This window comes from Gavialis gangeticus, unplaced genomic scaffold (genome assembly GCF_001723915.1).
Source record: "Gavialis gangeticus isolate Ggan-Ray unplaced genomic scaffold, GavGan_comp1, whole genome shotgun sequence".
NCBI classification, from domain to species: domain Eukaryota; kingdom Metazoa; phylum Chordata; order Crocodylia; family Gavialidae; genus Gavialis; species Gavialis gangeticus.
This window is the reverse complement of record NW_017729025.1, coordinates 60014711-60040070: the sequence shown is the minus strand read 5'-3', so window position 1 is coordinate 60040070 and position 25360 is coordinate 60014711.

Here is a 25360-nt window from a genome sequence, read left to right as displayed (position 1 = left end):
TAGCAGAAAATTGGGAGGCTGGAGCCTGTGGATAAAGAACCCAGGTCTTGCCTTTGATTGTTGATTGTGATGGTAAATGTATGGATGATGAGAACAGATTTTCACTTTATTGATTTCCTGCCAAAGCACAGCATGCTTTATTGTGAAAGGGGGCCTTTTGGCAGCAGTGCTAAAAGTGGCAGTTGTTTAGGAGCCCTTTGCCAAGATGACATCTAAGACAATACAGAGTGGTAAATACTAAAATAATATCAAGCTGAAATGTTAATTTTTTTAAAGAAATCTCCCAAAAGGTTCATAAAATCAGGGATGTTTTCTCCCCAAAAGCACCTCACTAATAAATATAAAGCCATATAATTATTCTGAGGTATTAATTTTTTTTAAAATCCATGTTTCTTAAATTATTTATTCTATTATAAATTATTCATGATATTTCACTCAAAGTAAATGCAGATGTTTGAAACCCGCTAGAAAATGACAGTTCAACCAGAGTTGTGTACAGGCTCTGTCCTGAGCTTTATACTTTGATCTTTCTTAATTTTTTAAGCACCTGTAAAATACCTTTTTCTTTCTGTTTTACTCCTCGTATTGTTGTATGTGGCTGTATGTTGTTTTCTACCAATGTAATCTACATAAAGGAGTCTTTCTACATGTGTTTGTAGTGGGTCTGAAAAATAGTCTTAAGGTCACTTTCTGGGTGGACAAACTGTATCCGTTTTCTTTCCTCATCTCAGTCTTGCCAAGGAATGGATATCACACATTCTCATTTTAGTTTCTTCCATAATTCTCTACTAAAAATACTAATTTCTAGCAAGAAGTACTGTTTTTCCTTTATCCTTACTTAGGACAAGAAGAATTGTCAGCAACACAACCTTTAAACCAGGGGTGGGCAAAGTCCTGCCTGCAGGCCAGATCTGGCCAGCAGCAGGCTTCATTTCCCAGCAGCCCCTACCTGCATGTCTGGGGCCAGTTTCCATGGAGACCCCAGCAGCAACTGAGCTGGGATAGCATGGGGTCAGGGTTTCCATGGAGACTGGCCCCAGCAGCACTGGCAGGCAGCAGCACCAGCCTCTTCCTGGTGGGGAGGCGGGGGCTGTGCTGTGGGTGCGAGTGGGGTGGGCTCAGCTGCCACTATCTGTGTAGGGCAGGCAGCAGTGGTGGTGGTGGCACCACTGGGAGGGGTGGCTATGGGAGGCTATGGAGAAGTTTGGGATGGCTATAGCCCCCCAAGCCCTCCCTGGCACTGCCCTTGATGGCATGGTGTACGGCACAGCATGGAGGTGCTCCGGAGCCTGGCTAAGATCTTGCAATCTGCCAGGCAGGGGGTGTAGGCAGCAGATTGAGACTCTGCCCCAGCTCTGGACCATGCTGTCACAGCTGCAAGGAGCCAGGGCAGAGCTGCTGATCTGCTGCCTGCAGATCCTTGCCCAGAGCATGAAGGCTGCAGATTGCAGCTCTGCCCTGACTCTGGATCATGCTGTCACTGCCGCAAGATCCCAGTCCAGCTCTGGAATAGCTTCACACCCTGCCACGCACCCTGCCGGAGCAGCTGGGGCCCATCTCCAGGAAACACGGGCCTCACACTATCACAGGGCAGCTGCTGCTGGGGTCTCCATGGAAACCAGACCCAGTCACGTGGGCAGGGGCTGGGAAATGGAGTCTGGTCATGGGCCAGATCCACCATTTTGCCCACCCTGCTTAAGCGCTTATCTGCAAATAGTTTCATTCAAATGAATAACTTAGCAGGATTGGGGGCATAGTTAATATTGTATGCCAGTGCTAATGACATTACTGATACTAACTTTACAAAGCAGAAAATATGTGGGGAGGGTTTTACCAGTTAAATTTTGGGGATTGAGGACTTGATCCTTCAATATGCCAGCCTTGACCTTGGAAAGAACTTAAGCATGTTATGGGAGTCATGATGAGAGTAAAAGAGGGTCACTCTGACAGGAAAGATTGCCCAGTAACTAGGGTATTAGTCTGGGTTTGAGCTTTATTTTGGAGGGAAGGGTGGCATATAAATCTAATAACTAAAAAATAAGTCCCTGCTCTATCAGCAATTTACTGCATGATTTTCAGCTAAATCCCCAAAAGAATTTAGGCACTGTATCCTAAGAATATTTACTATAAAATATTTAGCAATAAAAATATTTCTAGTACAGATTGCACCTGCTTCTTTCCTAAACCCAAGGAGTGGGCGCTTTGTGTCCCAAAGCTCGTCTAACATCTCTCCCAACTATATAGTCTCATATATCTCCTGGAGAATCCCAGCTACAGCAACACTCTAATCCTACTATAAAATATTTAAACAAACTTACAGGAAGAACTGGAACCCACATCTGCCCCCCTTTCAGATGAGTGACCCTAAACACTAGGCCAAGAAACACATTCTCTCTGCATCTTTAATTATTGACTTAAAGTGGAACAGCTTCAACAAGGAAGAACAAGAGATTCCACCCTCACGCTCCTGGAATAGCCTGTAGCTCATAGTTTGTCATTCTGGTAGGAGGTAGGAGATGTGGATTTTAACTTCTTCAGACAGTGGGTGGAATTGAACCCTGGTGTTTCACATCTCTATTGAGTGCTTCAAGCACTGAGCTATTGTTTAAAATGGGGGAGGGGGTACTACCAACTTCTTCACCTATCTTTTCTGCAGAGCCTGATCTGTTATGTGTATACTAAAAACTCTGTTGATTGGAACTCTTGGGTGACAAATGTCAAGTAACACCTTATCCTGATAGAGTGTGGGTGTGGGCTAGGCACTGAGCACTTCAACTTTATCAAGACATTTCTGAGCATGCCCACAAGCAGAACTTTAGACATCTGAGAAACTTCAGTGTTGCAAATGTAAGTGCTTATTGACCTAAGGTAGCTCCAATCATAGGCAGCTGCTGAACAGTGATTTTGAGAACTGCAATTTTGGACTTAGATACTTAAAAGGGAAGGTAGATGGGAGTTAAATGCCTAATTCCTTTGATGGACCTAGCTCTTAGTTTATTTCTGCTTCAGTATCCCATCTGTTAAAAGGGGGAAATGGCACTTCCCTGTCTCTAACAGGTGTTGTAAAGATAAATGTATATATTAAAAGATTGTGAGGTTCTCAGATGTTGCAATAATTGGGTCCCATAAGTGTTTTAAATAGATGCGCTTTGAATTAACTGTGGGCTTAAGTGTTTTGCTTCACTGAGGCCAGAGTGCATATTGCTTGCAGTTTCAAGCCCTAACTTGGCTGCTCAGTCTTATAAACACCAACATACTGTCTAAAGATGAGAGGCAAGCTGTTCTAATGCACCCAAGTCCTGAACTGCAATATCCCTGCTATTTCAATCTTTGGTTGCTGCTAAACAGAAACTACCAATCCTATTGAAGTGTGATAGTTTTGTAATGTGACCCTGCACATTAGTAGGTTCATATCACTGTACTCATTTTCACTTGAGTATTTCACAGGTGAAGGGCTTTAAACCTGAGGTATGACTGAGCTCAAGAGCTGCTATTGTAAAAAACCCTTAGCTGTTGAATTTCTATCTGTTATTCTGTTTGTTTCAAGATTCTGTTAAATCAAATCAGCCCCCTGGTAAAATAAGGATGATAAGAATAGTATATGATAGAAACCTGGTACATACAGTTGTATGAAAATATCAAGGACCAAAAGTGGTATAGGGAGTCAATCCCAATGCACAAGGAGATCTTCTGAGAAAGATCTTCTAATTGTTCTCCTGAAACTTAACCCACTAAGCTGTACCCTGTGAGATTCCAGCTGTGATTATGCAGTCTCTCAACAGCAGATGAATTGTTATATCTGTGTTGTATGGATGGCCTCAAACTGTCTGACTCCAATATGCAAGCCAACTCCAGAGTATGATGGAAATTGTGAACACCTTCAGGTCTATCCATCTCTCTGTGATATTTTGGGTTAAACAAGTGTGCTGTACTATATATCCAACAAGGAAGTACGGTCAGGAAAACCAACCCGAAGCTTAGGAGTTAAACCTGACACAGGTCAGTGCAAATATTTGGATCTGAAGTTCAAACATACCAAGATACAAAGCACAGTGACCAAGAGGTTCTTCAATAGGTTTGGAATGCATTTTGTGGACTGAATTAAATTCCAGAAACAAAACCATGGCAATATGCTGTCTTGTATCTTTGGAATTCAGTCCAAGACTAGTTTGGAATTCCTGAACTGAAAGGTGAGGTGTCCATTGTGTGTTATCATATATACCATGTAACAGCTCTATTGAAAGGTGGTATATACCTGAGGGAATGGATGGATGGGATATGCTGAGCCTTGAGCCACTTCGCAGTGGTCAGGTGAAAGCTTGAGAAATTACTTCTAGGCAAAAGACTCGCCATTGCACTAGGCATTTATTAGGGCTAAACAGGATTTCACACCCCCTAATGCTGGGAAGAGAAGAGCCAGAAATTAAATGGAAAAGGTTGGTTCAGAAATGGATTGAAGAATGCCAGAAGAAGGCACTAATGTGGCAAACTCAGTTCCCTGCTCTATGGTTCAAGTTGATCACCAGCATTTGAGAGCTTTTTGGTAAAACAGAGGGCTTTGTATGCCATTTAGGACCAGGCTTTTCTGATGGTATTTAAAGAAAATATTTATCCTAAAAGAAGATGTGAGTGATGTGAGCAAACTGTGTAGCTATATAACCAGTAAAGCAATCCAGCATATCACAAAAAATGGACAGTCTTTCCTAATTGAGAATACACCAAATTGGCACACAACAAAGTTAATAAAGTTATCACCTGCTGGTAAAAAGTCAGGTTGCTAGTAATGCTGGAAGATGACGAAATCAAAATATATTGGGATACAGCAACCATCACAGACTGCACCATGTCACAAAACCAATCAGTTGTGCATAAGACAGCCAGAACAGCACTACTCATTGATATCACCATCCCTTTAAGTGACAATGCACAGTGCACCACCAGACAGAAACTTAAAAGGTACCATGATCTTGTCACAGAAGGTCCTTTGGTGCCTCAGGAAGGTGAGATGGGTACCAGTAGTGCTGTCTCTTAATAGTTATGTGAAAGTTGATTATAAAGGGTACTAGAAATGGAGTAAATGCCCCTCCTTTTTCAAAAAGCCATGTGTCTATATTTAGAGAGGACTACCCAAAGTTTCTTCTTCTGTGAATAGGCAGACATGGCTTGGTTATTTACAGCTGAACAAGGGAATATTTAGAGCTGAACATCTGTGCACAGATTTGCACATACCATAGATCTTGGGCATTGTTATAGTTATTGTTGTTTTAATTATATTAATGATTGTTATAGCATAATAAGAAAAATATTGTTAATAACTGTGCAAAAGTGCCCATCAAGGTACTAAAGGGAACTGCACAAGTGTCATGAGAATATAAAAAGACAATAAGGTAATAAAAGATGGATATCACAATTTTTCAGGAGTTCTGTGGAAGAAAAAGGGTTTTTAATGAAGAAATTAAGGAAATAATGAATAAAGTATTTTGAAAGATTAGTGAGACTTTTGAAAATAAGGCTCAATGTGCAGAGTACTGAGCATATATATATATATGCCAGTCTGCCTCAGCAGTAAACTGAACAAAGATTGAGCAAAAGGAAAAGTATGAAAGGAATAGGAAGAAGCTAATGCCGCATAAGGTAATAAATGTCAGCTCAGATGTGAAGAAACTTATATTAACAGAAAGGATGAAAGGAGAGAGATGAGAGCAGTGCAGGATGTTATGGGGCAGGAGTGGGTAATGTGGCTAACTATATGAGAATAAGTAAATTTTTAATCAAATTTAAAATCTATATGAGGAATAATTGGGAGGCCTGAAGAAGGGTACTATAATACCCAAAAGCTTGCCTACATGCATGTCAACCAATAAAAGACATCACGCATTAGAATTCTTGCCTCACATAAATGAGGAATATATTCCATTTGAGAGCAAATCACTAGATAGACAAAAAGAAGAAACAGAAATGCAAAGAAAAAATTATTCACAAAAGTGACAAATTATTAGTAGCTTGTCAAAGGAGGTTAGAAAAGTAAAACTAAAACTGAGAATTTAATTTTGGCTGCACTGATGCAAGCTACTTGCATGAGACAAACTGAAGTAAAGAAGGATGGGAGGAAAATTGTTAAGTCTAGTGGCCAGGCTTCAGGGACAATTAATCATTTTCTAAAGTGAATATACTAAGTTGGCCAGATGGCAAGGTTGGCAGTTTTGCATACTGGGCACTTTGCAAAAGGTATGAATTATGAATAGGAGCAAAGTATTCCTGCCATAAACAAAGGCAAAATTGTAGGTAATAAATATGTAAAAATAGTGTGGGACTTTTCAGTTACTGTTTAAGAAGTGAATGCTAGAAGACAATATCTGGTAGTTATAAAAAAGTATGAACGAGAGTAATTGTGGATTTTTCTTAACCATTTGATGAGAATATTCAACTGAGAATGTAAGAAAAGATTGATTAGTTGTGGCAGGAAATGAAGACAATTTGGCACATAAACAATATAAGCATAATACTATTTATTTTTGGTACATTAGAAACTCATGATAGAGATATCATAACAGCCCTGTGCAAATTGGAAATTGCCTCTATTATAAGGCAATGGATCTTTCAGAAAGCAAACTGATGAACTCTAAAATAATCAGGAAGTTGAATAACATTCTAAATTCACTCATATATTTGTCTATGTTAGACCCACCTTAGCAATTGACTGCCTCCTGTGGTAAAGGGGAAATAATGGTGGTGGTGATGATAATTGTTGTTGTGTGTTGTTTTTAATCACCTGAAAGGCTGGATCCAGATGTGTTGGCCCATGAGGTTTGTGGCGCTGCAAACCTCTTAGTGGTGCCACAAACCACATACCTGATGCTAGTGCGCAGTAGTTTAATAATACTGCACGGTAGCGTATTAGTGCTGTCTGTGCTGTGATATGCTACTGCACAGCATTATTAGGCTAGTGTGAAGTTAGTATCTCATGCATATGTGCTCAGTATGTAAGGTTAAGCAAGATCAGTTGTATAATTGAAGGGAGCATGACCAGGGAAGCAGCCCCAAGCACAGCCTTTGGGGAAGGAAGAGATGTAAAAATAGCTGGTGCTTGTGTAGTGACTAATCATATTGCTGCTGGTGACACCACAGCAGATGGTGCTACCCCATTCATTATAGCTGCCCCAGGTACAGAGCTACCTAGCTAAACCATTTTCTGGAAACTGACCGTGGAAGCTGCTTTAGTAGGTAAACCATTAAAGTTAATTAATATAAACAAAAGTTGAGTTAAAAGTTAAAAAAAAAATCATTTAACAGAACCATTAAACTATCGCATTTACTCAAATCTAAGATGAGGTCCTCCCCCCCAAACAACATGGGAGAGGGGGGAAAGCCTTGCCTTAGATTTGAGTACTGGTCTGGGGCAGATGGTGGCTCAGCTGTGGCAGCAGCCTCAGACTTGGAGCCGAAGCTGGAGCTGAGCTGTTGCCTGCCCTGGCTGGGGGTGGCTCATAGGAGAGGGGACACATGGCTGGGGGAGTATGGGGGAGACCACTGGGTGAGAAGAAGGGAGAGCAGGGGAGACCCTCTTGTGCAGCTCAGGGAGAGACCATGCAGCCTGCTCCCCGCCCAGTGCTGCCCCCCGCAACCTGCCTCATCTCCCCTTACCTTCTGCTCCAGCTCTGGCCCCTCCAGTCCTGACATGGCTGGGCCCAGAACTGCTACTACTGCTTCTGCCTGGCCGGGGAGGGCTGGCCAGGGCTGACACCACTGTCTGCCCCAGAGCTGGAGCCAGAGCTGAGAAGACTAGCAGAAAGTAAGTGCTGGGGCAGGAATGCAGAGGGTGAGGGGACGGGCATCAGTGAGTGCAAGAACAGGGAATGGGGGAATCAGGCACAGCTGTGGGAGGTAGATAGCAGGGAGGACCAGGGGGTCGGGGTAGGCAGTGGAGGGCAGGCATGTGGAAGGGAAGAGTGGCAGGGAGACAGGCACGTGTCAGAAGGGGAAGCAGGGAGCGCAAAGTGTGGGGGTCTGGCCTCTCTCTTCTTGCTGCTGCTTTTCCTGCCACAGTTTGGAGAGGGGCAGGAATTTAAGAAGATCTTCCACTAATTAGATTCTATACATGTGAAATTATAACACATTTATAATTTGCCATGTATATAATCTAATTATTGCGGGGTCATCTTAAATTCAAAGTCATATGAAATTCAGGTAAATACAGGATGTATCTTCTGTGTTACCATGCTTTACATTTTTCCATTTTCTCTACCAGAACATATCTTCTGATCCTGATGCCTACACCAGATAGATCCAAGTTCAGACATAATACGTGTAAGAATAATGAGGAAACAAAAGATTGGGGAAAGGGAAAGATAGAACAACTTACTATTATGAAAGCAAGTGTTAACATCCCTATTCATAGTAGCAATTCATATGGTTTAAAATTAGAGGTGTGCATAAGTCTTTATAGGAAGTGACTCTACAGCAGGAGTGGGCAAAATGGTGGCTCTGGACAGTGGCTGGACTCCATTTCTCAGCAGCCCCTGTCCACATTACTGCAGCTAGTTTCTATGGAGACCACAGCAGTGGCAGCATTGTCACAGCACTGACTGGGTCAGAGTTTCCATGGAGACTCGCCCCAGCAGCGCTGGCAGGGCATGCAGCTGTGCAGGAAGCTGCTCTGGGGCTGGGATCTTGTGGCAGTGACAGTGTGGTCCAGAGCCAGGGGAGAGCTACGATCTGCTGTCCACATGCCCCAGCATGTGGGCAGCAGATTGTGGCTCTTCCCTGGCTTCAGACCACACTGTCACTGCCACAAGATCCCAGCCCTGGAGCAGCTACCCATCCAGCCACGCACCCTCCAGGGAAACCCCGGGCTCCTGCTGTCAGGGCGCCATTACTGCTGGGTTTTCATGGGCAGGGGCTGCTAGGAAATGGAGTCCACATGGGCCCAATCCAGCCTGCAGGCTGGACTTTGCCTGTCCCTGCTCTATAGGCTATTCTGTGCAAGAAGACCCTTGCACCTCTATAGAAGTCTATTAGTCCCACTGCAGCATCAGGGTCCCTGCATATCTTCTTTATAGCACTCTTGTTAAGCTGGTAGATAAGGAGATATTACATTTTCTATTTTACGTTTGGGAAAAGTAAGAGAGAAACATTGTGACTTCCATAAGACCACAGAGAGAATTAGTTAAGAGCCAGGATCAGATATCACTCATTCCTGCTTCCAGGGCTCATTCCACATTATCTCTAACTTTTGTAGCATTTGACCATATGTTCGATTTTTGTTTCAAATAGTGTAAACCAGGACTAACTTTACTGAAATGATGTAAAACTGGTGTGAAATCCTACACTTGGAATGCAAGATAAATTGAGAAGAGTGAAAAGTTTAGTATATTCAATATTTTACACATTTTAAAACAGATAAAAAATGAAAGAGATTTCCTGATGTTTCTTTTTCAAATTTAGGGAACAAAATATAAAGTTTGTTTCTGGTCTACAACAATTTTACACTGACTTTTTTGGAGTTAATTCCAGTTTACACAGGTCAGAGCAAGTGAGATCAGAATCCAGAATCAGGTACTTTCTGCTTTGATCTGCAAATTATTACACTTGCAAAATAACAGATACAGGTATGATTTTTTAACTAGTATCCCATAAGGATTTGTCTTTGTTGAGACATATTCATAGGTTGATAGTAAAAGCTTTTGAAAGTCTCAACATAAATCCAAAATTCCAGGTAAATTCTGAACAAAAAGGGAAGAAAACATGTATGCTAATTTGTTTTTGCTTTAAATAATCATATTTCTCATAAGTTTCAAGAGGAAGACATGTACAAGAGAATGAAAATTTGGTTAATAATCTCTCTAAATGTCAGTCTCCCAGTAGTTTTAGACATGAAAACCACACTGAAAGATGCCAGTACTGATACATTTGATCCATCTGTGTTCCCCAAGAGAAATGGACTATTTGAATACACAACAAAAATAGCACTTTTAAATCTTTCTTTCCTCTTGTGGAGATTTTTTACACTGAATCTAATTAAACTCATGATTGACTGAGAAATGTGGAGAGTTTTTGTTTTTAAAAATAATGTGATTTTTTTTTTCTTACTGTTTCTTAATTCCTTTGGAAGCTTTTATGACCTTCTCAGGTCACAAATAAATATCTGAATCCCATGCAATAATGTGATTTCCAAAAACAGATTTATGAGAACAGCATGAGAAAATCATACTATTAATTGTTCTTCATTCTTTCTCAGCTAAACAGGAGAGACAGATATGGGATAGATTAATTTTTGGAAGATGGGGATGGGTTTTGTTCTCATTGTAGGAATATAACTTTTAGTAATGTTAATGAGAATTTTTAAAATGTAATGGTGGGGGGGAATAGATGCTTTCATTTTCATATTAAGTACAACTCAAGTGTAAATTCAGTAATAAGCTTCAATGAGAGAGACATTTCAAAGTGGCTTCAGTTTTTGGTAAACATAAGCCTGCGTTTGCTCATGCAGAATGGTAGTTAGATATTCAACTGTCTGATTCATACGTAGAGTTACTATTTATACATACAAATGCTATGTTTTGCATGTGCTAAATTGGGCAAGAAAATTAAATGCCTTGTCCTGAAAGGTACTGAACATCTGGTTCTTCCATTGACTTCCAGTCCCTCTCTTTACGGATAGTTTTGAAAATTAAATTAAAATCAAATTAAAAATTGAAATTGAAATTATCATCTACCTTGAGTTCCCCTTCCTCACAGATAACCAAAAGAAAAGCAACTTAGTCCTAACTTACCTGATTTTAAGTTCTGTTTTTCAGTGAATATCACATCCTTAGACCAGTTCAAAGCAATTTTGATTGCATCTACAATATCAGTATTGACAACAGCATATGTTAATGTTGGAGTTTCCACTTTATATGTACTTGTTCTTATAAATTAGACACTTAACCACTCTTTCAGTGGAGTTTTCTTTAAATTAGATTTAATATGGGGGGCTTTTCACATTTAAAATAATTTGTATTCAGTTGCAATGGAAATGCAGAAGAAACCAAGGGCCAAGTGTATCCCTGGTGTAACTTTGCTAAAACCCATGAAATTACACTAAAGATGAATGTTGCCCAATATGTTTCTGCCACTTACATTCAATCAACTCTTTGTAAGCCCATTTCATTTCAATGGCATTTTATGAAACAATGCAATATGGTACAGTTCTTCTGTTGAAATTCACTGATTCCTTTAGAGAGTCTGATCTCAACAGAAACCTCTATACAAACCCTTCTCCTTTAAATAGCTAAAATATTTGTATTTTATGTTATGAGTCAAAGTTTAAATATTAAGAGATTTAAAATAATTTGTATATAAAACATCATATTTAATTATGTGTGTATGTTGAACTTTTTATTACTACTCTTAAATTGACCTGTAATAGTTGAGAGGAGAATTTTTGCCTCTTCTGCTGATATAGCTGATAGTGCTTGTGAAGTAAAAGATACAGTTATCCATAAAATCCTGATAATTCATTCTGATATTTGGCTAATAAGTCTTATTTATTTATATAGAAGTTGGATTTATTTATGATGGGGTTGGAATTTTCAATTAAATCAGATTTTTTTTTTTTAATAATCCATGTAGGGGCAAAAATAACATGTTCCATAAAACTTTAAAAAAAATCAAATTAAATGTACAGTTAGGGATAGATTCTTAACATTAAATTATAAAATAAATAACTATAGATATTAGTTTTTGTACTCTAACATTTTGCTTTTTTTGCTGTTGCTGGCTGCTAAGGTTTAGTCTCATAGAGTACTTACTTTACAGATCTAATTAGTGATTTCAAAGAACTCTGCAAACGTGAATGGATTAAAGTAAGATGAATATTAATTCAATCTATATTTATTTCTGGGTGTGTTTTGGGGTTTTTGGATGGTGTGTTGGGAGTGGGGTTAGCAAAGATCTACTGGTTTCCAAGCCTGTAGGATCTCCACTGTCTTATGCTCCTGACATACAGGTAGACAAGTAAGCTGTTTCTTCACTAGGTCACTGATTAAAGATATTTTTCACCCATTCAATCGTCACTTTTCTCCTTCTGAGCTGGTTTTCCCCTCTGTAATTTCATTCCCATTCCCACACCTAAGCAACTACCACAATGCCACCATTGCATGTTGAAGAAGAAAAGAGTCTTTTTGGGCCCAAAACCTTACGAATTATTTAGATGCCTATCTTTTTTCTTTAGGCACCTAATTACACCATTTGGGTGCTTCTACTGGTTTCCAAGCTATCATTAAGTTGCTGCCTATACTCATCAGCACCAATTTTTTTTCAGATACCTACATTTCTCAGAGTCAACATTTGTAAAACTGCCTAAGTGATGATCTGCCACAGATAGGGGCCTCCAAACAGGATTCTTAGCCTAAATGAGGCATTCTCATCAGCAATATCTGATCCCAAAAGTCCTGCCAGCCCTCCCATCCAACCACCATGTATAGGAAGAACAGCAAAATAAACACACAAAAGATATCCAGGGTCACAGGAAAATGTAGGGTGAGCATGAAAGAAATATCCCACAAATGGGGAGTAGGAAAGAAACAGAGTTACGGCTACCAGGGCACAAGTTACTAAAGCAGGTGTTATGGCTTAGACTCCTAAATCCAAGAAAGTGTTTAAAATAAGAATCCCTATCTCTGGCCCATCAGACAAGGGCACCAGGTCAACTTCTTAGATGACTAAGCCCTCTTCCTCTCTCTATCTCCCTCCTTAGTATTTCACTCCTAGCTAATTTAGATGACTGCCCACAGCCTTCTGGCTTCTGCAGATCCCTTCTTAAGTTACCTAAGTCTCCCAAGGGGGTGTTTGGGAAGCATTGGCACCTGGCTCAGGAGTGAAAAGTCCACTAGGTGGCAGGCTGCTTAGAAGTTGGCTGCTATGAAAGCTGCTTAGAAGTCAGGAGAAGCTCAGGGTCTATGTACCTTGAAAGACCTTGGCCTTGGTGACTAATGTTGTTCTGAACTAGACATAGGGGCCCTAATATTGAACTCAGTAGAACTACTCACATATTTAAAATTAACATTTATATGATCAGAGGTCCAGGATTACAAAACCCTGAGGCGTTCTGTAGCTTTCTGTCCTACATTTATTATATTCTTAGATTCACAAATCATCTTTTTGGAATTGCTCCTGATTGTAGACCTTCTATGTGCTGGGCAATGATTAGCAGCCACTTGTATAATTTTTCTGACAAAAGAGTCAGAAATATAAGTTGTTTTGTTTTAATTGGTTAAAACTGACAGTGCTTATAAACTATTGATCAAAAATCCCAGGATATTTTCCTGCTTTTGGAAAAGCTCATTTAACACTCATCAACATTGTTAGTCTTAAAGTAAATTTTAGTTATAAAATAATGTTTCATGTAAAAAACAGATATCGAACCAGCTCTTGTTGTTTTTCTACTGAGCAACAGTGTATGTTCTAGCAACCGCCAAACACTATAAAAATGGTTCCATTTAATTCCAGATTTTGCCAAAAACAGATGATGACTGAAACTGGTAATGACTATTTTCTATTCTCTACCCCTAAGTAATTGACCATTAATTATAATATCAATAGGCTGTGGATAAGTAAAGCAGACACATGTTAGGGCTACATTTCATTTGTAACTGTTTTGTATATATCATAAATCTCTAATATTGGGCTATTGTCACACATGATGAATTATTGTAAGCATGTCAGCACATAGTGGAAGTCAAGTACGTTCAAATACTACTCAGTGAGAATTGAATTTGGCATGATAGTCTGATAAAAGGGGACTCAATTGAGAGTTTCCACTTGCCTGCTCTAAACTTGTCACTTGTAGGTGCTAAAGAGCTTGTTGTGTTGGTTTAATTAGTCAACAAATCGGTCCTTACTTGATTGCGTGGTCGTATCACATATGTTAACACTTCACTGTTTGATGGAGATATTAACAAGTGACAAGAGTCTCTTGGTCTATGGACTTTAAAGAAGAGAAGCTCTTCTATATTATTTCATTTGGCCCTGCCAATATTTATTAGATCATGCAGCCTGCAGGCTGCCAGCAAAAGAAAGACAACACAAACATTTTTCAGGGTTATGCTCATCTGTATCCCAAAGAAGGGTCACTAAACAATCGATGGTAGAAGAATATAACTAAGATGAGTGTTTTCTACCACAGCTTACAAATCTATTATTTGATACAGTTTGCTGCAGACCTCCTTGGAGCTTTTTTCACTTAAAGATAATTTATGACAAGAACAGAGAGGTTCTTGAAAATGCTATAGCAACTGGAGCTGAATGATGCCACTCTGGCACTAGATGCATAGTCACCAGAGGCCAGTAAAAAGGAAGTTTGCATTTGTATGAAGAACTGTATTAGTTAAGCATTCATCAGTGTTGTATAAAATATTCATATTACTTGTTGGTGGAAGATTAAACAAAAAAACTAAAATAATTAAAATGGCTTATTCCCAGGAAGGGGCTAGGGAAAAGTTGGTCCTCTGCAAGTTTGCAAAAGGGCTTGTCTATTCACTTTTTGTATAGCAGCAAACAAAAGAGGAGTGCATACTTTATAGGCTCCACTTGTTTGGTCACCATTCTGTTATAGCTTTTATCTGTGTACTACCAGTAATCAAGTCTCTGAGACATGTGCCATAATAAAGGGAAGTATGTCGCATATAGAAAATCCCATTTATAATTTTTCCCAAGTCTTTTGCTAAAAAAAAATGTAAAATGTTGGGTGGATTCTATAAATGTTATTGGAAATGAATATTGAATAATGAAAGTTACAGTACAAGATTACAATCTGTTTTTAATGAGAGAGGATCTCTTGACAAGATCACTTTACTTGTATTCTAGTCAATTTTACTTGTTCTTAATAAGAACAAGTTAAAAGTCTGGAGGGTGATATAAACCATTCCCTGATAAGGAGAACAAAAAAAAATAACTTTAATATAATTTCATTGCTACCACCTTCATTAAAATCAAAATTTTGTTGCTTCCTTAGTTCTGAATTTTCTTCAAAAATTCAAATGGAATATATCCTTCAGTCCATAGGACAAGCTCAGAAACGATAAATTAAGTCTGCAATAACTGTCTTGGATCATAATCTGAATTTTTTGGAGTGTCTGTAGAACTATTGATATAATCTTATGCATATAAGGAAATTCAGACTGTTGCATAGGCGATCAAAAAGTGTAAAATCAAACTCTCTTGTAAATTGTTACTCATAGAACCACATTTCCAAAAGTGACTTATAAAATGTCAAGTACTGTATTTTTGCTTAAATTCCTTCATGCAAAATATAACTGTTACCTGTTTTATTGTATATCCAGGGTCTCCGATTGAAATCTACAAATTTAATTTCTGAGCTAAAATCAGATAAATTAAGAATATTCATGCATATTTTTTGTCTTTGTATACATAACATTTAGTTATTTGAAAGTATACCTTTAAATTTACCAGCTGGATTGAGAGTCCTCATTGATAGACACCAGGTTTGAATTACAGAGGAAGTTGAGGGGGGCTGAACTCCCTCCCCGCTCCTTCTCCCCCCTAAGAGACAAGAGCCCCCCTGTAAGATTTAAAAATCATAATCTGGGGGGTCTCCAATTTTATTAAGGCATCATGATGGGTAGCCCAGTTTTTTCTGCAGACCCCTCCCCCCCGACAGTCAAAGTGTAATTTGAACCCTGGATTAGACATCACATGTATGCACACAGAGACAAACGCAAACAGATTCTGTGCAAACCAGTAGAACTATTTACTAAGATATAAATTCAAAATGTAAAGGTAACTCAAAACCATTTTAGTTCAAATGCGTTATACTCTTACCAGCTGCTCTTTATTTGTTGTTCAAGACATTCTATATTAGGAACTATGTTCATGCTAGTGTGAGTCACTGAGCAATTTATTATCAAGCATCCAGAAGGACTAATGTTATTGTTTGTTATTTGCACTGCAGTAATATTGAGTGCTCTGCACAAGAATCAGGGCCCACTGTACAAGATAATGTACAAACACATAATAAAAGTTGGTCCCTGTCACCAAGAACTATTCACGTTTGACAGTTGTTTTTTTTTTTCTAGAAATAGTATAATATTTGTTCTGTGTGGTGTTTTGTTTTCGCTTGGATTTTATCTTATACGTTTCCCTTGCATTAACTTGGCTTTCAATCATGGATTTATTTCACATCTCATTGTTGAGCCATGTTCTGTTAGGTATCCATGACCAAGTGCCATCTATCTTTATGATTTCAGACCTGTACATTATTAAGTACCTCCTAAGAATTACTGAGCACCCTCAGTTCTTACTGACTTCAGTGAGAGTTATGGGTATTCAGAGCTTCCAGAAAGCATTCAGAATCCAGTACTCAGAATCCAATGTTCAGACAACCTTAAATTGGTAACTAACTAAATGGGAATTTTTTGCACTTTTGACATCAGGTAATTAATCTGAAATCTGGTTTGAACTGAAATGCTGGTATCTGTTTAAGTGGAACTCTCTGTTTTACTTTTAATTTTTACTCTTTGTGCATTATTTTAAAAATAGTCTCAAAAGGTTTTCATTGGAACACAGTTATTTCAGTTTGTTCACTGATTAGTACATTTCTCTTCCAATTCCCACCCCTTTTTCTTCCTGTTGGCGTTTATTCAGACCTCTATAATTGATTTTATTTGTTAGAGGATGATCTTTTAATTATTCAGCAGCACTGCCTGAGTTCCCCCTCCTCTCTGTTAAGGTTGAATGCCTTATCCAGTGTCAGGGCCATGAATGAGGGATAGCTGGCTGAAGCTCAAACCAGATGAGATTGAGGTAATGCTGGTAGGATGGAAGAAGCAGTGAGAAGATATGGGAGTTCAAGGAGCTCTGCACCTTTCAGAATCAGGTCCTTTATTTGGAAACATATTAAACGAGGTTTTATGCTAGCAGTTAATTGAAGTTGTGCAATAATTGTTCTGAGACAAATATTTACTAAATCAGCCCAAAGCAAAAGCAAGGACTTCAGCTGATCATTAGCGAAACCTTGAATACCACCTTAATCCAATAACAGCACAGCTTTGTTTGCTGTCAATAGTTCAAGTTTAATAGAGGGGTACCAGGTGCATGTACAGATTTCAGTAGAGATGGGAAGAACTATGGGCTAAAAGCTTTTGTAGAAGCTGAACTTTTCAAAATTCAAATTATATGCGAAAATCAAAAACTTGCCAAAGGGATGTCTAATGAATGGCTGTTCATTCCCCCGGCCTCCTAATCAGCTTCTAAAAGGCTACCCAAGAAGCTGTTTAAGAAGAAACGGCCAGAAGGAGGTAGCAGGTGAGCACTGGTTGCATAGCAAGAAATGATTTGTAGAGCAGTAGGAAGTATCATAAGTTTTGTTAGATAATATAGTTGAGTAATTGAAGTAATCACCATGATACTTGTTTGGAGGTCACATAGGTAAGGGTACAGTGGGTGAGATACCTAAAAACCTTTCCAGTGGGTCATTCTGAAAAATCTTGTTATTCAGCCTAGCTAGTTCCTGTGTCTCCATGGGTTAGCAGAGACTAAGCAGGTGTTTACTGTTGTCAGGTCTTTAGAATCAATAAAGTTGGGGAATATGATTAGTTTTCAGCTCATGTATTTTCAGTGTAACTGTTAATTGTGTTTCAGCTAGAAGGCCACATGGACACGACAGTTCCAGTGGGCCAGATTTTTTCATGCATTGCCAGGCCATGGAGAGTCCTCATCATAACACATACTTGTAATAGTATAGTCATTCTTCTGACAAATAATTTTGAGTCAGTCACATCTTTATCGTATGCTAATTACAGATGGTCAAAATGCAGATTACTTCTCAGGATCAAATCAACTTCATACTCCTTTTATAATAAATGGAAAGCAAATAATTTCAATTTCCACTCAGATTTGGACTTCCTAAACTACCAAGCATGAGTTAGTAAAATGATACTTAGTTGTTTAGCCCCTAATTCTCTGTGTAAATATGCATTCACAGGATCAGACTAAACATTGTCTAGTGAAAGGTGATTTGATGTACTGCTATGTAAAAGTAACGAGGGACATGTTAGTTTTCAGCCAGCATTGGACATGCTGACCAAGTATGTTGTTTAAAAGGAAAAGGCTGCAGTACCATACCAGGCCTGAGATTATTTACCTTAGTCTTAGGTGGGAGATAGGGGGAATTTCCAGAAAAAAAAGATGCAAAGATTTCCACATGCAGACTGAAACTTGATACCAAATACTTATTCCCAACTGCATATCTACCGTATGTGGTTCAGATATCTACTTTGACTATACAAGACTTCTATTACAGTATACTTATGAAACAAATTAATAAACATACAATGCACACAGTATTAGTAACATCCATTTAATTACAGATGGGAACATGCTATTCTGTTGGTTCATAAATATAAAACAAGTTAAAATAACTGAAAATTACAACAGCAAGCATTAATGATTCAAAAGCAGTTGCTTGTGGGACATGGCTTTATTTTGTTAAAATATAATGTATAAAATAAAGTACAAACAGTCTGGAATGCAAGTTTGTTGCCTCCACAGCATGTCCAATCCTGTTACATAGGCTCTGTGCCTCTGCCTATCCATGCATTAGACTGAAATGCCAGTGTCATCTGCTTAACACTTGCAGAAGTAGATGCATGTGTAAAGTACTAGGCAATGTATGCAACCATGCTCAGATCATGAGATATGCAATGTATTTCTCTAAGCCAAGGTTAGTTGGCTTACAGCTTGCTATATGGTGGGCCGTGGTACCTTGAGGAGCAGGACTTAACGCTAGGCCTCCATGCTGCCTCAATGTAAAACCTCTCTCTTCATCTCAAAACTATTTATATTATATGCTTCATTTTACAACAGAGGAATATTTGTATGCATTTTCTATGCAGAAATAACAACAGATCTGCTCAAAACTGTCTTTAGTTACACCCTAGATCACTAATAAAACAGGTCAAAATATTAATTATTATTATTATTATTATATATTGTCTTCAGTAACAAGAGAAGGAAATGTCAAGGTGATATGTAGTGTGTGTGTGCATGTGATTACATATGCACACACACACAAATGCACATGTGCATGTGTGCGCGCGCGCACACACACACATTCAAGTAGTTTTGTGGTTTTCTGGCAACCAAATAATGATTTATTATATTAATAGTTATAATTATTAAAGTGTCGCATGCCAGGTAAAAAGCTTGCTATTTTAGTTTAAAATATTGGTTAACTAGGGGAAACTTTGCTCAGTTTAGGGCAAAATTTAGGAAGCCATCCCTATTTAGCAAAGCATTTTATGTACATGCTTACGTCATATTGATTCTAATGAGATTTAAGCATTATGTGAATTTCAGCAGGTACTTAACTGCTTTGCTGAATAGGAATAGATATGAATACATGTTTTTTCCCCAAATGGAGGGCTTTAGTGATTGTGTTACTTTATTGTACTTACTGAGGGCAAAAGTTAACGGATATATAGTTCATCTTCAATTCATTATTTATTCAAGGAGGTTTACAGCACTTCCTCTGACAATCAAAAGGTAACATTGCCAGCCACTTGTGCACAACTAATTTTAACCAATCATTCCATCAAATTTAAACATAATTACATTTCAATTATTGATCTGTGTGGCTGCTTTAATGTTAAAGTGATTTTTGGTATGTGAATTCTGAATGTTGGCAAAACCACTGTAAATGACAAACAATTCTTCCTATGAGAAAGTTAGAGATTTAAAAAGATGTGAAATATTTTGCTGCATTAAAAGACTTTCAAACAGTTATGGATGTCACGTGTTGAATGTAAAAACTATTTTAAAACATGAAAAAAGAAAGTATCAACAGTATGCTTTTTTTGTTCATTTTTTGGTTTGTTTTTTGGGGAGGGGGTTGGTTTTGTGGGTTTTTTGTTTGTTTGGGGGGTTTTTTGCACCTCGGCTACTTATTCTCTGTTTGAGGTGAAAAGTAGGCTGGAAGGGGGGCAAAGAAGTGGTCCAAAATCTTTGGCTTATAGTTTTTGGCTACCCTCTGAAATCACAGCAGGGAGAGGCTGCGTTACAACCTTGAGTCTGGCCTTTGGCCTGGTGACCAACAAAGTCCAGTTACTCAGTGTTTGTGCACGAGGTGGAGAGAGGTGATTTTTCTGTGAAATCAGAACAGAAGATTTGACCCTGTGTGCGCACACATGCATAGAGATACACACAGTAAAATGTGGAACTATGTGATTAATTAATGTATTATGCTCCTATAAATATTTCCCTTGGTAACACATTCTTAGCCCTCAAGCAGCCTCAAACTGATATTAAAAAAGCCTAAAACTACCAGAGAATTTTTTTTCTCTTTTTTTCCTGCCTAAATTATACTTCTCTAATATCTAGAGAGGGAAATTGTACTACTGCAGGCTTTTCTATATGTGAAACTTTGATATGTTTTTTACATTATTGCACTGCTCTGCTCAGCTGCAAACAAGAGCTTCATATGACTTGGGAAACTTTCACCTTCCTGATTTGAGTCCATAAAATATTGGATGTTATAGCTGTGGGAGTCTCAGATAAATAAAAATTATTTTAAGGCGCTTTTATAATTACAGCCTCTTGCAAACACAACTGGACTTAAAGTAACAGTCATTTGGACACTAAAAATAATCATAAATATTTAAAGATGTTAAATATTTCTGACAGCTTGTAAGCATACAGTACTAGAAATTTACCCCAATAAATAAAAAAGCATATTATGTTTAATCATTTACTTTAATATATATGCATAGGAATTTATACATAATTTTTGCAGAATTATTTCACATATTAAAGTCTAATGTTACAAACTCTTCAGCAGTTTCAAATATTAGTCATTAAAAAACCAACCTCCTAGGAAAAATGTTTCCTCAGTTTCCTCCTATTGAATTTTACCTACCAAGTAATGGTGGTTTGTAATATAGGCAAAATTCATTCCTGAACCAGTAATATGTTGATGGCCCCATATCTTGACCCTAAAATCTTGTAAATCAGCTTTGCAATAAGGAAAAGTGCCAACTTCTCAGAAGGAGTTACAGTACTTAGGTCTTGGAGGTGGACAAAATATCAAACATCAAAGATGTCCAACACTCCTAATTTTCTTCCATTCGTTGGAAGAAGTGATTAAAGGCACAGCAGCACCCACTATCTGATGCCTACTAGAGTGCCTTCTTGCCAGTTGACCTCATTCCAGCCACATACCTTTAACTGTATTGCTACAATGCAGCAAAATATTGGAAAGAAAAATATTTTAATAAACTGACAGAATTGCAGGAAGAATGTTATGCATATTTATATGTCTATGTGTATACTTATATACATGTATGTATGCATTTAAAAATGTCTTGAGGTGCATGTGCTACGTGGTTACAGAATAAAGCAGAAAAGGGAGTATGGAGATATCAGTTTAAAGCAGTAGTTAAAACATTAAGGGCCTGATCCTTTGCCAGCTGAAAACAATAGATAAAATTTGGATCAAACTCTGAATGCTCATCAAAAGGATTATGGATTATTTAACAAATGTATGTCATCTTGTGCTTGACTATGATAATCTTATTGTATAATTTAATTTATACAACAGATCCAAGCATATATAGGACATAATTTTACTGCACCAGATCTGAAAGTTTCCATGCTTAGTGCTTATAGTGTGCATTGTAACTTTGAATTGCTACTTATCAAAATATTTTAAAGGAACTGTGAGTTACTTTACATAATAATTTATGTAAATTAACTTTAAAAACCCCAAAGAAAAAGGAGACTTTATGCTTTCCTCACAGAAAATATTTTACTCATTCATGAAAAGTTGACTTGTATAAAGGAATTCAGTTTTTTTGATTGGTGCTAGACTCACAGACAGACAGAAATAAGCTGCCATTCTTCCATTTGATAGCCAGACGCTGCCAGTTGTTGCTAGGGCAGTCATGCTGTTAAATTAGGTCTAATGAACGAGTAATTGCTTTAGGTATAGTGAACCATTTCAAAGAAAACAAGGATTCTAATTGATTTGCAATTTGTTTGGCACATTGCATTGTCTGGAGCTATTGATTAGTCTTCTGGATTTCACACTGCATGTGTTTCCCTTTATTAAGGGAATAACAGGTTACTGATTACTTTCCTTCTGGGTTTAATGTAGCGGTTAATGTCTACTTTGTTCTTGTGTCATGTCACAGGCAAGGAAGGAATAATATGCAAGTGGGTGGCCCTTTGCTAAGAAACTCCCCTGCTGCTTTGAGCTGTGTACTCTAAGACATGCTGAAAAGCAGATCAAGAAAAAGGGTTAGAATAGCAGGACTCACAAGTTATGGCCTGAGTCAGGCTAGACTCAGGCTAGAAACTTGGCTTTCCTTTACAGTCAAAATACAACACAGGTATGAAGCAGTTGGTGGTAGATTTGTTCTTATGCTATTTGATTACATTTATATATATAAGGAAATATACTATGTTTTTGCTTTTTAATGTATGCTGTGATAAATTAAAATAACGGAAAAGATAGCTACTGCTGGAGAGTCTTTTATGCCAACTTTAAAAATTGGTATTTTGTTTTTGTCCACCCAAAAAGATTTCACTATGATCTTCTAGGCATGTCTTATATTTAAAAAAAATGTAGGGAAAACTTGTTAGCTTTTATGCTAATACTTCATGTTTGAAGCACAGCAGAAATATCATAAATAGAAATCCATGCCACACTCTGTTTGTTCCTCTAACAAACATTGATTTAAGAAACACCAATGAATCATATTAAATATATCTTGGGTATATAAAAGAAGTATCATCAGTAAATGGCTCTGCTCCTTTAAAAAATGAAGCTTTGACAATAATTTAAGCTTTATTTGGGATTTTTTAAATCTAATCATGTAATAAGTATGCTACTACAGTGGAGTTTTTGCTTTAAAATCGTTTGCAGCTTAGAAGGTTATTTGACGTAGGTTTTATATCCCCATCTTGAATCCTAACATGCATCTCAGCAGAGATGGAGTCCCTGGCTCTTATATAATCTCTGAGGAGTTGCACTTGTGTGTGTCTGTTATGTTTCTCCTTCCTTCCAGAGTTGCCCCTCTCTATGTGAGCCTGAACCAAAGCCCACTGGGTCAATGGCAGCTCTTTAATTAATTTCAGTAGGCTTTGAATCAATCCTAACCTAAAAGGGGGGTTCATCACCCTTCTTGAATCATGTCTTGGACAGATGTGCATCCTCTCTACAACTGATAGACGTTTACTGTCAGATGGGAAATATGTTAATGTAACAGGTGTTGCTCTGGATTTTAGACAACTGGTTCCTTTAAAATCAATGTATGTATAACACACAGGCAACCTGTGTAAATGACCGAATAAGAATCTTAAGGTCTCTGCTGAACCCCCCATGTAACACCAACATCCAAGTCATTGGGTGACCTTGTGAACTTTCATCTTATGATTTGGGATTTTGAATTTCCTGGTTAGTAAAGGTAGTTCTGATCGGTTTATTATGGGCATTCTTATCAATACATTATTTGTAACTACTTATTTGGAAATCAGTTTAAAAAAGAAGGTCATGTCAACATGTGCATTCATACTAGCTTAAATTTACTGTGCAGTAAGTAGGAATAGGCCAGGATCTATGCATGCAGGCATTAAAGCACATTAAAGCTGTGTGGGGACTGATTTGGGACTAAAGTTAGTCCCAAGTCAGTCCACACAGAGTCTTACTGTGCAGTAAGGTGTCTACATGAGTGTTACTGCACAGTAACTAATTCAGAGTAAATTAGATACCTCTATGATGCAGGTATCAAATTTATGCTCAAGTTGGCATAAATCACCATATTTACTGCACAGTATAGGTGTGCATGAGTAGATTACTGCACAGTAATTTTGGTTACTTTGCAGTAATTGCACATGTGTAGATGCACCCAAAAGGTAGGAAAACTTAATTTCAGTTAAGAAAAGATGGAAATTATTCCTGTGCAAAAATGCATTAAAATGAAGGAATTTTACTTCTTTTCATGGCAGTAGCAGAGCAAGTGTTTCATAGATTTCATAGACATTAGGGCTGGAAGGGACCTCAGAAGATCTTCGAGTCCAGCCCCCTGCCCCAGGGGCAGGAAGTCAGCAGGGGTCATAGGATCCTAGCAAGATAAACATCCAAATTTCTCTTGAAGGTGTTCAAACTAGGTGCTTGAACCACTTCTGGTGGCAGTCTATTCCAAACCTTGGGGGCTTGGACAGTAAAGAAGTTCTTCCCTATGTCCAGCCTGAAAAGGTCATGGAGGAGTTTGTGACCATTCGACCTTTGTCATCCCTTGGGGCGCTGTGGTGAACAAACATTCCCCAGATCCTGGTGAGCACCCCTTATAAACTTATAGGCAGCCATCAGATCACACATGAGCCTGTGCTTTTCCAGGCTGAAGCGTCCTATAGCTCTCAGCCTATTATAATGTCTATTTTCCTGAATTCTGATCATTAGCATCGCTTTTCTCTGGACTCTCTCAAGCTTCTCCACATCCTTTTTGAATTGTAGAGCCCAAAACTGGACACAGTACTCCAGCTGCTGCCTCACCAAGGCCAAGTATAACGGGAGAACGACGTCTTGGGATTTGCTTGAGAAGCATCTATGGATGTAAGCCAGCATTTTGCTCACTTTACTAGCAGCAGCATCACACTGATGGTTCGTGTTCATCTTGTAGTCAATCATGACACTCAAGTCCCTTTTGTCCGTAGTGCTAGCCGGTGTAGCGCTGCTGAGCCTATAAGGATACTGCGGGTTTTTCTTCCCAAGGTGGAAAACCTTGTATTTTTCAGTGTTAAACACCATCAAGTTCTCATTTGCCCATTTACTGAGCCTATCAAGGTCAACCTGGATCACCCTCCTGTCCTCAGGTGTGGATGATTTACCCCAAAGTTTGGTGTCATCGGTGAACTTGGCCAGTCCACTTCTGACTCCAGTGTCCACATCATTGATGAAAATGTTGAATAGTATAGGTCCAGGGACAGAGCCTTGAGGGACCCTACTGGTCACAGCGCACCACGACGATTGATTTCCATCAACCGCTGCCCTCTAGGTCTGACGACGGAGCCAATTCCCCAGCCAGTGGCTTATAGTGAAGCCGAGGCCGCAGTTGGCCAGTTTTGCTGAGGTGATCATGGGATACCAGATTGAAGGCTTTTTTTAAAGTCAAGATATGTGACATCAATCTCCTCTCCCTTGTTCAGGGCAGGGGCATCCCATGGGACTAGTGAAAGACTTACACAAAGTACCTGTTTAGCAAGTTGGCTTTTTCCTGGGCATTGGTTGTCAGTTTCATAGTAGCTAGGGTCAGGAGGGACCTGAACAGATCATCTAGCCTGACCCCCTGCCACAGGCAGGAATGAATGC